Source organism: Rhinolophus ferrumequinum, chromosome X (genome assembly GCF_004115265.2).
Source record: "Rhinolophus ferrumequinum isolate MPI-CBG mRhiFer1 chromosome X, mRhiFer1_v1.p, whole genome shotgun sequence".
NCBI lineage: Eukaryota > Metazoa > Chordata > Mammalia > Chiroptera > Rhinolophidae > Rhinolophus > Rhinolophus ferrumequinum.
In genome coordinates this window covers 78,980,730-78,997,128 of record NC_046284.1, presented here as the reverse complement: position 1 = coordinate 78,997,128, position 16,399 = coordinate 78,980,730, and the positions used below count along the sequence as shown (strand labels likewise).

General features: G+C 37.8%; 1 protein-coding gene across 2 annotated transcripts in view; it reads right to left on the bottom strand.

Moving 5' to 3' along the window:
• Nucleotides 1–16,399, bottom strand: part of ZC3H12B (zinc finger CCCH-type containing 12B) — a 289,375-nt gene that overhangs the window by 218,795 nt on the left and 54,181 nt on the right. The gene's annotated exons all lie outside the window — the stretch shown is intronic.

The following is a 16,399-nucleotide window of genomic DNA, read 5'->3' as shown; positions in this document are numbered from 1 at the left end:
AGGTATCTCAAAATTCTGAAAATGGAACTACCTTATGATCCAGTAATTCCACTCCTAGGTATCTATCCGGAGAAATCCAGAACTTCAATTCAAAAATCTTTATGCACTCCTATGTTTATTGCAGCACTATACACAATAGCTAAGACATGGAAACAACCAAAATGCCCATCGGTAGATGACTGGATTAAGAAACTGTGGTACATTTATACAATGGAGTATTATGCAGCCATAAAGAAGAAAGAAATCTTACCATTTGCAACAACATGGATGGATCTAGAGAACATTATGTTAAGTGAAATAAGTCAGACAGAGAAAGATAAGTACCATATGATCTCACTTATTTGCGGATTCTAAAGAAAAGAATAAGTGAATGAACTAATCAGAAACAGTTTGGGAGACAATGAGGAAAAACTGAGGGTTGCTAGATGGGCGGGAGGGGTGGGGAGTGGGGGGGAGGGTGAGGGGATTGGAGGGCAGTCGGTGACCACAGGATGGCCACGGGGTTTGAAAATTAATCTCGGGAACGTAATTTGGTGGTTACCAGAGCGTAAGGGGGTTGGGGGGGGGGATGAGGGTGAGGGGGATCAAATGTATGGTGATGGAAGGGGAGCTGACTCTGGGTGGCGAACACACAGTGTGACTTATGGATGATGTGATACAGAATTGCACACCTGAAATCTATGTAATTATACTAACAATTGTCACCCCAATAAATTAAAAATAAATTAAAAAAAAAAGAGAGAGAAGACACTAATTAACAAAATCAAAAAAGAAAAAGGGGAATTTATCACGGACACCACAGAAATACAAAGGATCATCCAAGAATACTATGAAGGACTATATGCCACCAAATTCAATAACCTAGAAGAAATGGACAAGTTCTTAGAAACATATAGCCTTCCTAGGCTGAACTATGAAGAACTGGAAAATCTAAACAGATCGATCACCAGTAACGAAATTGAATCAGTCATCCAAAAACTTCCCAAAAGCAAAAGTCCGGGACCACATGGTTTCACTAGTGAATTCTATCAAACGAACAAAGAGGATTTGACAACAATCCTGCTCAAACTCTTCCAAAAAATTAAAGAAGAGACAGTACTCCTTAACTCATTTTATGAGGCCAACATTACCCTGATACCAAAACCTGGTAAGGACAACACAAAAAAAGAAAACTACAGACCAATATCTCTGATGAATACAGATGCAAAAATCCTAAACAAAATTCTACCAAATCGAATACAACAATGCATTAAAAAGATTATTCATCACGACCAAGTGGGGTTCATCCCCGGGCCACAAGGATGGTTCAACATCCACAAATCCATCAATGTGATACATCACATAAACAAAATAAAAGACAAAAATCATATGATTATATCAATGATGCAGAAAAAGCATTTGACAATATACAACATCCATTTATGATTAAAACACTTAATAAAATAGGTATAGAAGGAAAATACCTGAACATAATAAAGGCCATATATGATAAGCCCTCAGCTAATCTCATAATTAATGGTGAAAAACTGAAGCCCTTTGCTCTACGTTCAGGAACATGACAGGGCTGTCCCCTATCACCTCTGCTTTTCAACATAGTGTTGGAAGTCCTTGCCACAGCAATCAGGCAAGAGAAAGAATGAAAAGGCATCCACATTGGGAATGAAGAAGTTAAATTATCACTCTTTGCAGATGACATGATGCTATATATAGAAAACCCTAAAGACTCCACCAAAAAGCTATTAGAAACAATCAAGGAATACAGTAAAGTTGCTGGCTACAAAATCAACGTACAAAAGTCCATTGCATTCCTATATACTAACAATGAAATCTCAGAAAAAGAAATACAAAAAGCAATTCCTTTTGCAATTGCAGCAAAAAGAATAAAATACCTAGGAATAAACTTAACCAAGGATGTGAAGGACCTATATGCTGAAAACTATAAGACATTTTTGAAAGAAATTGAAGAAGACACAAAGAAATGGAAAGGCATTCCATGCTCATGGATTGGAAGAATCAACATAGTTAAAATGGCCTTATTACCCAAAGCAATATACAGATTTAATGCAATCCCCATCAAAATCCCAATGGTATTTTTTTAAAAATAGAACAAAAAATCATCAGATTTGTTTGGAACCACAAAAGACCCCGAATAGCCAAAGAAATTTAAAGAATAAAGAACAATACTGGAGGTATCACACTCCCTGACTTTAGCTTGTACTACAGGGGTACAATAATCAAAACAGCATGGTATTGGCAGAAAAACAGACACATAGACCAATGGAATAGAATTGAGAACCCAGAAATAAAACCACATAAATGTGGACAGATAAGTTTTGACAAAGAAGCTAAAAACATATAATGGAGGGAAGAGAGCCTATTCAATAAATGGTGCTGGGAGAATTGGATAGCCACGTGCAAAAGAGTGAAACTGGACTGCTATCTGTCACCATGTACCAAAATTAATTCAAAATGGATCAAAGACTTAAGCATAAGACATGACACAATATACTGCATAGAAGGAAACATAGGTACTAAACTTATGGACCTTGGGTTCAAAGAGCATTTTATGAATTTGACTCCAAAGGAAATGAAAGTAAAAGCTAAAATAAATGAATGGGACTATATCAAACTTAAAAGCTTCTACACAGCAAAAGAAACCATCGAGAAAATAAAGAGGCAACCAACTGAATGGGAGAAGATTTTTGCCAACAGTGCCTCCCATAAGCGGCTAATATCCAAAATATACAAGGAACTCATGAAACTCAAGAACAAAAAAACAAACCACCCAATTGAAAAATGGGCAGAGGTCCTGAAGAGACATTTCTCCAAAGAGGACATACAAATGGCAAATACACATATGAAAAAATGCTCACCATCGCTAATCATCAGAGAAATGCAAATAAAAACCACAATGAGATATCACCTCACCCCAGTCAGAATGGCTATCATCAACAAGACAAATAGTAACAAGTGTTGGAGGGGCTGTGGAGAAAAAGGAGCCCTCATACACTGTTGGTGGGAATGCAGACTGGTGCAGCCTCTATGGAAGGCAGTGTGGAGGTTCCTCAAAAAATTGCGAATAGAATTACCATATGACCCAGCAATCCCTCTCCTGGGTATCTACCCAAAAAATCTGAAAACATCTACACATAAAGACACGAGTGCTCCAGTGTTCTTTGCAGCTTTGTTTACGGTGGCCAAGACATGGAAACAACCAAAATGTCCTTCGACAGATGAATGGATAAAGAAGTTGTGGTATATATACACAATGGAATATTATTCTGCGGTAAGAAAAGATGAAATAGGACCATTTGTGACAACATGGATGGATCTTGCGAGTATAATGCTAAGCGAAATAAGTCAGACAGAAAAAGCAGAGAACCATATGATTTCACTGATATGTGGTATATAAACCAAAAATAACAAAAGAACAAGACAAACAAATGAGAAACAGGAACTCATAGACAAAGACAATAGTTTAGTGGTTACCAGAGGGTAAGGGGTATGGGGGGTGGGAGATGAGGGTAAGGGGGATCAAATATATGGTGACGGAAGGAGAACTGACTCCGGGTGGTGAACACACAATGGTATTTATAGATGTAGTAATACAGAATTTTACACCTGAAATCTATGTAATTTTACTAACTATTGTCACCCCAATAAATTTAAAAAAAAAAAAAGAAGTGATCCCCCTGACTAGTATAGTACCCACTTGGCACTATGCATAGTTCTTACCATATTATTGAGTATAGTCTCTATGCTATACTTTACATTCCCATGATTATTTTAGATCTACCAATTTGTGTTTCTTAATCCTTTCACTTTTTTCACCCTGCCCCCAAACCCACTCACATCTATCATCCCGATAGATCTAGTACCCATCTTACACCATACATAGTTATTACAATATTATTGACTATATTTGTAATGCTACACCCTACATCCTCATGGCTACTGTGTAACAACAAATTTGTACGTCTTAATTCCTTCTCTTTTTTTCATTCACACCCAACCCCCTCCCAGGTGGCAACCATCAAAATGTTCTCCATATCTATGAGTTTGTTTCTGTTTTGTTTTATTTGTTTGTTTTGTTCTGTAGATTCCATTTATAAGTGAAATCATATGACATTTGTCTTTCACTGTCTGACTTACTACCCTCAGCACAATACCCTTTATGTCCATCCATGTTGTTGCAGATGGCAAGATTTCATTCTTTTTTACAGCTAAGTAACATCCACTGTAATATATGTACCACTTTTTCTCGATCCATTCAGGGACACCCAGGTTGCCTTCATGTCTTGGCTATTGTAAATAATGCTGCAATGAACATATGGATGAGCACATCCCCTGGAAGTAGCTTCTGGGGTTTCTTCCTATAAATACTCAGAACTGGAATTACTGGGTCCTTCTTTGTCTCTTGTTATAGACTTTGTTTTAAAGTTTATTTTGTCTGGTGTAAGTATTGCTACCCAACTTTTTCGTTTGTTTCCATTTTCACGAAACATTTTTTTCCATCCCTTTACTTTCGGTCTTTGAGTGTCATATCTTGTCTATTGTATATAATGCTGCAATGGACATAATGGTGCATATATCTTTTCAAATTAGTATTTTATATTTCTTTGTATAAATACACAGAAGTGGAATTACTGGGTCATATGGTAGTTTTATTTTTTTTATTTTTTGACAAACCTCCATATTGTTTCCATAGTGGCTGCACCAATTTGCAATCCCACCAACAGTGCACAAGGGCTCCCTTTTCTCCACAACCTTGCCAACACTTGTTTGTTGATTTCCTGATGGTGGCCATTCTGACAGGTGCAAAGTGATATGTCATTGTGGTTTTAATGTGCATTTCTCTGATGATTAGTGATGTTGAGCATCTTTTCATATGTCAGTTGGCCATTTGTATGTCCTCTTTGGAGATATGTTTATTCAGGTCCTCTGCCCATTTTTTTTTAATTGGATAGTTTGGTTTTTAGGTGTTAAGTTGTTTGAGTTCCTTATGTATTTTGGATATTAACATTTTATTATATGTATCATTGGTGACTACTTTCTCCCATTCAGTAGGCTATCTTTCCATTTTGTTAATGGTTTCCTTTGAGATGCAAAACTTTTTAATTTGATATAGTACCACTTGTTTATTTTATTTTTTGCCTGAGACATATCCAAACAATATTATTAAGAGCAATGTCAGAGAGTTTCCTTTATATATTTGTGTGTTCCTACATTGGGTTCATAGATGTTTGCAACAGTTACATCCTCTTCTTGGATTGATATTTATCATTTTGTAATTCCATTCTTTGTCCTTTGTTACAACCCTTATTTAAAATCTAATTTGTCCAGTATAAGTATTGCTACCCCAGCTTTTTTTTCATTTCCATTTGCATGGATTATATTTTTCCATCCCTATACTTTCAGTTTGTGTATGTTTTTCAGTTTGAAGTGGGTCTCATGTAGGCAGCATATGTATGGGTCTTGTTTTATTATCCATTTAACTGTCCTATGTGTTTTGATTGGAGCATTTAATCCATTCACATTTAAAGTAATTATTGCCCCAGAGCAGGCAACCATGACCCCTGCCCCTCCATCTCTCACTTTTAAGCCAGTGAATTCAGTTCCTTTTGCATGTCCCTGGTGCCCTTTTAACTGTTTCCCATCACTGGAGCTCACAGTGACTGAGTCTGTGACTGAGTGAGTTTCTGAATGGCTTCTCAAGAGAAACGCCTGGGACTCCAGCAGTCCTTCATCTCACTGGGATGCAATCCCCACTGGATTTCACAGCGAGATGTTATGGGGATTCCTCTTCCTGACACTGGTGGCCCAGGCTGGGGAGCTGGGTGTGGGGCTAGGTCCCCTCATTTCTCAGGGGTACCTCCACAGGTGACATACTCCTGATTTTTAATCATCACACCATGGGTATGGAAACTGCTCATTCTGTGTCTCTACCCCTCCTACCTGTACTTTTCAGAATTCTTCTTTAAAATAAATTAATCCAGACACAGACCTTATAAATTTCACAAAAATTAACTCAAACTGTATTACAGACCTTAAGGTAAAATTCGAACTATACAACATTTAGAAGGCAACATAAGAGAAAATCTAGGTGACCAGGAACTTTGCAATGACTTTGAGTTTGAGTCAGGATTGGTATTAGATCCTCTTTGGAGGTTTGGTAGAATTCACTAGTGAAGCCATCTGGTTCCGGATTTTTGCTTTTGGGAAGGTTTTGGATGACTGATTCAATTTCGTTACTGGTGATTGGTCTATTTAGATTTTCCAGTTCTTCATGGTTCAGCCTAGGATGGCTATATGTTTCTAAGAACTTGTGCATTTCGTCTAGGTAATTGAATTTGGTGGCATATAGTCCTTCATAGTATTCTTGGATGATCCTTTGTATTTCTGTGGCATCAGTGATAACTTCCCCTTTTTCATATCTGATTTTGTTTATTAGTGTCTTCCCTCTTTTCATCTTAGTGAGTCTAGCCAAGGTTTTCTCAATTTTATTAATCTTTTCAAAGAACCAGCTCTTTGTCACTTGATTTTTCCTATTGTCTTTAAGTTCTCTATTTCATTTAGTTCTGCTCTGATTTTCATTATTTCCTTTATTCTGCTGACCATGGGTTTCATTTGTTCTCCTTTTTCTAGTTCTTTAAGGTGTCACGTGAGGTTATTTATTTGGAATTTTTATTCTTTCTTGAGATAGGCCTATAATGATATAAATTTCCCTCTTAAAACTGCTTTCTCTGCATCCCAAAAATTTTGGTAGGATGTATTTTCATTCTCATTTGTTTCTATGTATCATTGGACCTCTCCTCTAATTTCTTTGACCCAAAAACGATTTCTTTGAGTCGTTTTTTAAAAGTATGTTGTTTAATCTGAAAGTATTTGTGGTTTTTCCTGCTTTCTTTTTGTAGTTGATATCCAATTTGAAAGCCTTGTGATCAGAGAATATGCTTGGTATGACTTCATTCTTCTTAAATTTGCTGATGCTAGTTTTATGTCCCAATATATGGTCGATCATTAAGAATGTTCCGTGTACACTAGAAAAAATGTATAGTCTGACGTTTTAGGATGAAGTGCTCTATAAATATCAATTATGTACATTTCCTCTAATGTTGTCATTTAGGGCTGCTATTTCGTTATTTATTTTCTGTTTGGATGATCTATCCATAGCTGTCAATGATGTATGTAGGTCCCCAAGTATAACTGTGTTTTGGTCAATTTCTGCCTTTAGCTCTGTAGTTGCTTGGTATATTTTGGTACTCCCTAACTTGCAGCATAAATATAGATGACCGTTATCTTCTTGTTTTATAGTCCCTTTTACAAGTATGAAATGTCCATCTTTGTCTCCTGTTACCTTTTTCACCCTGAAGTCTGTTTCATCTGATATCAGTATAGCTACAACTGATTTTTACTGGATACCATTTGCTTGGAGGATCAATATCCACCCTTTCACTTTGAGTGTATGCTTGTCCTTGTAGCTGAGATGTGTCTCTTGGAGAGAGCATATGCTTGGGTTTAGTTTTTTGATCCAACCTGCTACTCTGCCGTTTTATTGGTGAGTTCAGTCCATTTACATTTAGGGTGATTATTGATATGTGAGGATTTCTTATCATTCTATCTTTGGTTTTCTGGTAAGTCTGTGTCCCCATTGTTTCTTTGCCTTTTGTTGTTGTCTATTATTTCTGTACGGTAGTATTCTATGATGTTTCCCTCTGTTTCTTCTTTTATTACAGTATGCATTTCAGTAGTGATTGTTTTTTTTGAGCAGTTACCATTAAGTTTAAGTAAAAGAAAGTTTGATATTTAGAGTATTCCATTTTCTTAAGCATGCTTACTTTCTCCATTCCCATATTCTGGTTCAGGATTTACTCTTCCCCTTTTATGTTTTGGGTAGCACAAATTGTTCCTGTTGATGGTTGTTAAATACCCTTCTTTGGTATTTCTTGTATTGCAGGTCATGTGTTACAAAATTCCCTCAGCTTCTGTATGTCTGGAAAGGTCTTTATTTCTCCTTCATATCTAAAGGATATCTTTGCTGGATATATTGTTCTTTGCTCATAATTTCTATCTTTCAGTAGTTTGAATATTTGGTTCCACTACCTCCTGGCTTGTAGAGTTTCTGTTGAAAAATCTGATTATAATCTAATGGGCTTTCCTTTGTAGGTTACCATCTTCTTTTCCCTCGCTGCCTTGAGTAGTCTTTGTCGTTGAATTTTGACAGCTTCAATACAATGTGCCTTGGAGAAGGCCTGTTGTGGTTGAGATAATTAGGTGTTCTACTTGCTTCTAGGATTCAAGGATCCAGTTCTTTCCACAAGTGTGGGAAGTACTCATTGACTATTTTTTGAATATACTCTCTGTTCCCTTTTTCCATTTTCCTTTTCTGGTATGACCATTATTCTTATATTGCTCTTTCTGGTGGAGTCAGAAAGTTCCTGTAGAGTTCTTTCATTGTTTTTAAGTCTCAAGTATCTTTCTTCTTCCATCCGTGTCATTTCCAGGTTTCTGTCTTCGATATCATTGATTCTTTCCTCCATCTGGTCAACTCTACTACCTAAGCTGGTTGTTTCATTCTTCATTTCTTCTATTGAGTACTTAATCTCCAGAATTCTATTTGGTTCTTTTTTAAAATTTGAATGTCTTTGGTAAATTTTTATGTTGTTCTTTGATTGTGTTTCTGAGTTCATTAAACTACATGTTTGTGTTTTCATGTGTATCGTTGAGTTTTTTCAGACCTGCAGTATTTAATTCTCTATCATTTAAGTCACATATTTCCGTACCTTTAAGTTCATTTTCTGGAGACTTTTCACTTCCTTTCTGAGCTGTCTTGTTCCTTGGTTATTAATGGCAATTAATGATTTATTATTTCTCTTCCTAGACATCTACAGGATTGGGTTCTGCAACAGGTTGATAGGAATAGTTCTTTCTTTTGTTTTGCAGTGCGTGTTGGTAGAATGTCGTATTTTCTCTCCAAATACTGTCTTTTTATCTCTCTCACACTGCAGTGTTATGTTTACTCTGCACTACTCCAGCTTCTCACACAATGGAGGGATTCCCTGGAAGGCAGGATTCTCCTCTGTTAACAGTATGCCTGGGTCATAGGGCATCACATCCATGTGGGGAGGCATAAAGCTTTTGAAGCTGCAAAGCTCTTCCGGAACCAGATTCAGAGCCTGTGTGTTTCAGCAGTTCCCTTTACTCCTGCAAGTATCTGCGCAGGTTGGTAGGGACGGAGGCGGATTTGGTTGTGAGAGGTGACCCAGAAAAATGTCGGCGACCACCACCACAGCCAGTCTTGCTTCCATAGCCCCCTGCTCCTTTGCCGGAACTACTTGGGCTGTGAATCTCTGTCCGCGAACCACAGTTTTCAGAACTGCAAATATTCTTTTTTTTTTTTTTTTTAAGTTTATTGTGGTGACAATTGTTAGGAAAATTACATAGATTTCAGGTGTACAATTCTGTATTACCTCATCTATAAATCCCATTGTGTGTTCACCACCCGGAGTCAGTTCTCCTTCCGTCACCATATATTTCATCCCCCATCGCCTCATCTCCCCCCACTCCCCTCTTACCCTCTGGTAACCACTAAACTATTGTTTATGCCTACGAGTTTTTGTTTCTCATTTGTTTGTCTTCTTCTTTTGTTGTCTTTGGTTTATATTCCACATGTCAGTGAAATCATATGGTTCTCTGCTTTTTCTCTCTGACTTATTTCGCTTAGCATTATACTCTCAAGATCCATCCATGTTGTCACAATTGGTCCTATTTCATCTGTTCTTACTGACGAATAGTATTCCATTGTGTCTATATACCACAACTTCTTTATCCATTCATCTATCGAAGGATATTTTGGTTGTTTCCATGTCTTGGTCACCGTGAATAAAGCTGCAATGAATATTGCAGCACACGTGTCTTCATGGATAAATGTTTTCAGATTTTTTGGGTAGATACGCAGGAGAGGGCTTGCTGGGTCATATGGTAATTCTATTCGAAGTTTTTTAGGAACCTCCATACTGCCTTCCATAAAGGCTGCACCAGTCTGCATTTCCACCAACAGTGTATGAGGGTTCCTTTTTCTCCACAGCCTCTCCAACACTTGTTACTATTTGTCTTGTTGATGATAGCCATTCTAACTGGGATGAGGTAATATCTCATTGTGGTTTTTATTTGCATTTCTCTGATGATTTTTCTCCTTTATTTTGTTTATGTGATTTATCAAGTTGATGGATATGCATATGTCGAACCATCCTTGTGCCCCTGGCATGAACCCCACTTGGTCGTAATGTATAATCTTTTTAATGCATTGTTGTATAAGATTTGGTAGAATTTTGTTTAGGATTTTTGCATCTGTATTCATCAGAGATACTGGTCTGTAGTTTTCTTTTTTTGTGTTGTCCTTACCAGGTTTTGGTATCAGGGTAATGTTGGCCTCATAAAATGAGTTAGGGAGTACTGTCTCTTCTTCAATTTTTTGGAAGAGTTTGAGCAGGATTGTTGTCAAATCCTCCTTGAAGGTTTGATAGAATTCACTAGTGAAGCCATCTGGTCCCGGACTTTTGCTTTTGGGAGGATTTTGGATGACTGATTCAATTTCGTTACTGGTGATCGGTCTGTTTAGATTTTCCAGTTCTTCATGGTTCAGCCTAGGAAGGCTATAAGTTTCTAAGAACTTGTCCATTTCTTCTAGGTTATTGAATTTGGTGGCATGTAGTCCTTCATAGTATTCTTGGATAATACTTCATATTTCTGTGGCATCCGTGATAAATACACCTTTTTCGTTTCTGATTTTGTATATTAGTGTCTTCTCTCTTTTTATCTTAGTGAGCCTAACCAAGGGTTTGTCAATTTTGTTAATCTTTTCAAAGAATCAACTCTTTGTCACATTAATTTTTCTTATTGTCTTTTTGTTCTCTATCTCATTTTGTTCTACTCTGATTTTTATTATTTCTTTTCTTCTGCTGACCTTGGGCTTTATTTGTTCTTCTTTTTCTAGTTCTTTAAGGTGTAACGTGAGGTTATTTATTTGGGATTTTTCTTGAGATAGACCTGTAATAATATAAATTTCACTCTTAAAATTGCTTTAGCTGCATCCTACCAAAGTAGGATGTATTTTCATTGTCATTTGTTTCTCTGTATCTTTTGATCTCTCTAATTTCTTCTTTGACCCCATTTTCTTTAAAAGTATGATGTTTAAACTCCACGTATTTGTGGGTTTTCCTGCTTTCTTTTTGCAGTTGATATCCAATTTCAAAGCCTTGTGATCAGAGAATATGCTTGTTATGATTTCAATCTTCGTAAATTTGCTGAGGTTAGTTTTATGTCCCAATATATGATCTTTCCTTGAGAATGTTCCATGTACACTAGAAAAAAGTGTATAGTCTGATGTTTTAGGATAAAGTGCTCTATATATGTCAATTATGTCCATTTCATCTAATGAATCATTTAGGGCTGCTATTTCGTTATTTATTTTCTGTTTGGATGATGTATCCATAGCTGTCAATGATGTATTTAAGTCCCCTAGTATAATTCTGTTTTGGTCAATTTCTCCCTTTAGTTCTGTTAGTAGTTGCTTGGTGTATTTCGGTGCTTCCTGATTGGGGGCATAAATATTGATGACTGTTATGTCTTCTTATTGTATAGTCCCCTTTACCATTATGAAATGTCCATCTTTGTCTCTTGTTACATTTTTCACCCTGAAGTCTGTTTCATATGATATCAGTATGGCTATACCTGATTTTCTCTGGATACGATTTGCTTGGAGTGTCAATTTCCACTCCTTCACTTTGAGTCTATGCTTGACCTTCTACCTGATATGTGTCTCTTGGAGACAGCATATGGTTGGGTTTAGTTTTCTGATCCAATCTGCTACTCTGTGCCTTTTTATTGGTGAGTTCAGTCCATTTACATTTAAGGTGATTATTTATATGTGAGGATTTCCTGTCATTCTATCTTTAGTTTTCTGGTAAGGCTGTGTCTCCATTGTTTCTTTGCCTTTTTGTTGACTATTATTTCTGTGTGTTGATACTCCAAGATGTTTCCCTCTGTTTCTTCTTTTGCCACAGTATATATTTCAGTTCTGAATTTTTTTGAGCAGTTACCGTTAAGTTTTTGTGAAAGAATGTTTGATATTAAGAGTATTCCATTTTCTTCAGCACGCTTACTTTCTCCATTCCCATATTCGGGTTCAGGCCTTTACTCTCCCCCTTTTTATGCTTTGGTTGCTACAAATTGTCCCTGTTGATGTTGATTGAATAGCCTCCTTTAGTATTTCTTGTAGTGCAGGTTGTGTATTAGATTATTCCCTCAGCTTCTGTATGTCTGGAAAGGTCTTTATTCCTCCTTCATATTTAAAGGAGATCTTTGATGGGTATATTATTCTTGGCTCATAATTTCTCTCTTTCAATAGTTTGAATATTTGGTTCCACTCCCTCCTGGATAGTAGAGTTTCTGCTGAAAAATCTGATGATAATCTAATGGGCTTTCCTTTGTAAGTTACTGTCTTCTTTTCCCTGGCTGCCTTGAGGATTCTGTCTTTGTCGTTGATTTTAGACAGCTTCAATACAATGTGCCTCGGAGAAGGCCTGGTGGGATTCAGGTAATTAGGTGTTCTATTTGCTTCTTGGATTCGAGGATCCAGTTCTGTCCACAAGTTTGGGAAGTTCTCATCGACTATTTGTTTGAATATATTCTCTGTTCGCTTCTCTCTTTCTTCCCTTTCTGGTATGACCATTATTCTTATATTACTCTTCCTGATGAAGTCAGAAAGTTCTTGTAGAGTTCTTTTATTTCTTTTAACTCTCAAGTCTATTTCTTCTTCCATCCGTGTCATTTCCAGGTTTCTGTCTTCGATGTCACTGATTCTTTCCTCCATCTGGTCAACTCTAGTAACTAAGGTGGCTATTTCATTCTTAATTTCTTCTATTGAGTTCTTAATCTCCAGAAATTCTATTGGTTCTTTTTTAAAATTTCAATCTGTTTCGTAAAATGTTCATGTTGTTCTTAAATTGTGTTTCTGAGTTCATTAAACTGCTTTTCTGTGTTTTCTTGCATCTCGTTGAGTTTTTCAGAACTGCAATCTTGAATTCTCTGTCATTTAAGTCACATATTTCCATATCATTAAGTTCCTTTTCTGGAGACTTTTCACTTTCTTTCTGAGCTGTCTTGTTGCCTTGGTTATTCATGGCAATTACTGATTTATTATTTCTCTTCCTAGACATCTACAGGAGTGGCTTCTGCAACAGGTTGATAAGAAGATGTCTTTCTTTTGTTTTCCAGTACTTGTTGGTAGAATGTTTTATTTTCTCTCCGACTGCTGCCTTTTTTTCTCTCTCATACTGTAGTGCTATATTTTCTCTGCACTATTCCAGCTTCTCACACAATGGGGGGATTCCCTGGGAGACGGGCTTCTCCTCTGTTAGTAGTTCGCCTGGGTCACAGGGCGCAGTGTCCATGTGGGTATTCAGCGAGCTTTAGAAGTTCCAAAGCTCTTCTTGCAGCAGATTCAGAGCCTGTATGTTTCAGTAGTTCTGTTTATTCCTTCAGGTATCTGCCCAGATAGATGGGGACAGGGGCGGGGAGAGTTGTGAGAGGTGTCCCAGAGCAATGGCGGCGACCATCACCACAGCCAGTCCTGCTTCCATAGGTCCCCCCCCTTTGCTGGAACTAGTTAGGCTGCGAATCTGTGTCTGTAGTCCACAGTTCTCAAAACAGCAAATATTCTGTTCTTTTGATCTGACACTGCTACTGTTCCACTCTACCACCAGGCAGTTGGGGGCAGGGTGAGCTCTGGGAGGGTAGGGAGGGGGCGGCGCATCTCAGGGCCTAAGGCCCTTCTTGGCAGTGAGGGCTTAAAGCACCGTTTTCAGCCTTCTTCCCTCAGTCTTTTCTGCGAGGTCTCTGTGATGAGCTTTGGATTCAGCCGTGTTATATGCTGTCTCCTCAGCCCTGTGGGCCATAAACAGAGCCTTAGCAGTCCAAGTTCTTCCTTCTCCCGTAGCTGCGGAAGTTACGGGATGCAGCGAGCTCGGAGCACTGAGCTAGGTCTGCATCCTGCACCCGCGCAGCTCCGTCTCCACACTTCTCCCTTCCCTCTTCCCCCACTCATGCGATTTGCCCACCTTTAGGTGAATTCAGTAGTGGGCCTCTTCATCTTGCCTGTCTGCTGTGCAGGGAGTCCTTTGTGGAGTTATAGTTGTTTTGTTAGTTGTAAATTCCAGGGGAGACTTACAGAATCTCACCTCATGCCGCTATTTTGATGACGTCCTAACTGCAAATATTCTGTTCTTTTGATCTGACACTGCTACTCTTCCACTTCTCCCACTGGGCAGGTGGGGGTGTGGTGAGCTCTCTGAAGGTTGGGAGGCGGCGGCTAGTCGGTGCTTAAGGCTTCCATTCTCTTCGAATGGGGGGCTTAAACCACTGTTTTCAGCCTTCTTCCCTCAGTCTTTGCTCCAAGGTCTCTGCCGTGAGCCTTGGGTTTAGACGTGTTATATGCTGTCCCCTCAGCCCTGTGGGCCATAAATGGAGCCCTAGCAGTCTGAGTTCTTACCTCTCCTGCGGGTGCAGTAATTCTGGGATGCAGCAAGCTCAGAGCACTGAGATAGGTCTGTGTCATGCGCCCGTGTGGCTCCGTCCACGCAACTCTCCCTTCCCTCCTACCCTGCTCACGCAATTTGCCTACCTTTAGGTGAATTCAGTAGTGAGCCTCTTCGTCTTGCCTGTCTGCTGTGCAGGGAGTCCTCTGTGGAGTTATAGTTGTTCGATTTGTTGTAAATTCCAGGAGAGATTTCCAGGAGCTCACCTCATGCCACCATTTTGGTGATGTCTCTCAGCTGATCTCTTTTTTATGAGTTTGTTTTTTGTTGTTGTTGTTTGTTTTTGTTTTAGATTCTATATATAAGTGAGTTAATACAATATTTTTCTTTCTCTGTCTGAATTATTTTATTTCTCATTAATGCTTTCAAGGTCCATCCATGTTGTTGCAAATGGTAGGATTTCCTCATTGTCATAGCTGAATAATACTCCACTTAAGTTGTTTCCATGTCTTGGCTATTGTAATGTGCTTCTATGAACACTGTGTGTGCAGATATACTTTTGAGTTAGTTTTTCTTTCCTTTGAATATACTCCTAGAAGTAGAATTACTGGATCACATAGTAGCTATATTCACTTTCTGAGCTTCCTCTTTAGTGTTCTCCATAGTGGCTGTACCAGTTTAGAATCTAACAAGCTCTCAAGTAGTAATACTAATGCTGTTAGTCTGTAGCCTAAACTTTGAGTTGCAAGGGTCATTCTAGAAAAAGCTCTACAAAGGCAGAAAATTTTATACTCTAATCTGACCCTATAATATTCAGTCTTTTATTTTTTGTTTACTCATGCGTTTCTTCTATCTCTATTGAGCTTAACAATGGTTTTCAATAACACATTTTATCATCAGAGTTTTGTTAACATAGTTAGAAATAATATCAAGGACATAAGGGAGTGTTTCCAGTATGGTCTCCCTCACTACCTCACTAATGAGTGCTCTTGTGGTGTTTTGGATTTTGATTTTCTTTCTATGGTTCTTGGGTACTGGAATAAATATGTTAAAACTTATGTCATGGAAAAATTAGCAAAGAACAGAAAAAAATCACAAAAGAGGGAATAAAAGTGGCTAATAAGCACTTGAAGATGAATCAATTCTTAATAATGACATGCACTGTTAGTGGAAGTGTAAAGTCATATAATATCTTTGGAGAGCATTTCAGTGACAGATATCACAAACTTCAGTTTATTCCTTGGAATCTATTCTAAAGGGGCATCCCAAAATACAGCCCAGGCAATTCCATTTCTGGGTATTTATCCATAGTAAATGAAACCACTAATTCAAAAAGATAGATGTACCCCTATGTTCATTGCAGCATCATTTACAATAGCCGTAATATGGAAGCAACTTGGGTGCCCATCAAAATACAAATATATAAAGAAGTTGTGGTACAAATATACAATGGGATATTGCTCAGCAATAAAAAAGAATGAAACCCTGCCACTTGCAACAACATGGATGGGCCTGGAGGGTATTAAGCTAAGTGAAATAAGTCAGACAGAGAAAGACAAATACCACATGATTTCACTTATATGTGGAATTTTAAAAATCAAAACAAATAAACAAACAAAACAAAACAAATACAGACTCATAGAAACAAAGAACTAACCAATAGTTGCCAGAGGGAAGGGGACTGGAGAGATGAGAATAAGAGCAAAGGCAAATATAGTCAATAATATTGTGATAGCTTTGCACAGTGACAGATGGTTGCTAGACTTAATTTAGTGATTACATTGTAAAATGTATACATGTTGAATCACTATGTTATACACCTGAAACTAATATAATATTGTATGCCAATTAAAATATACAAA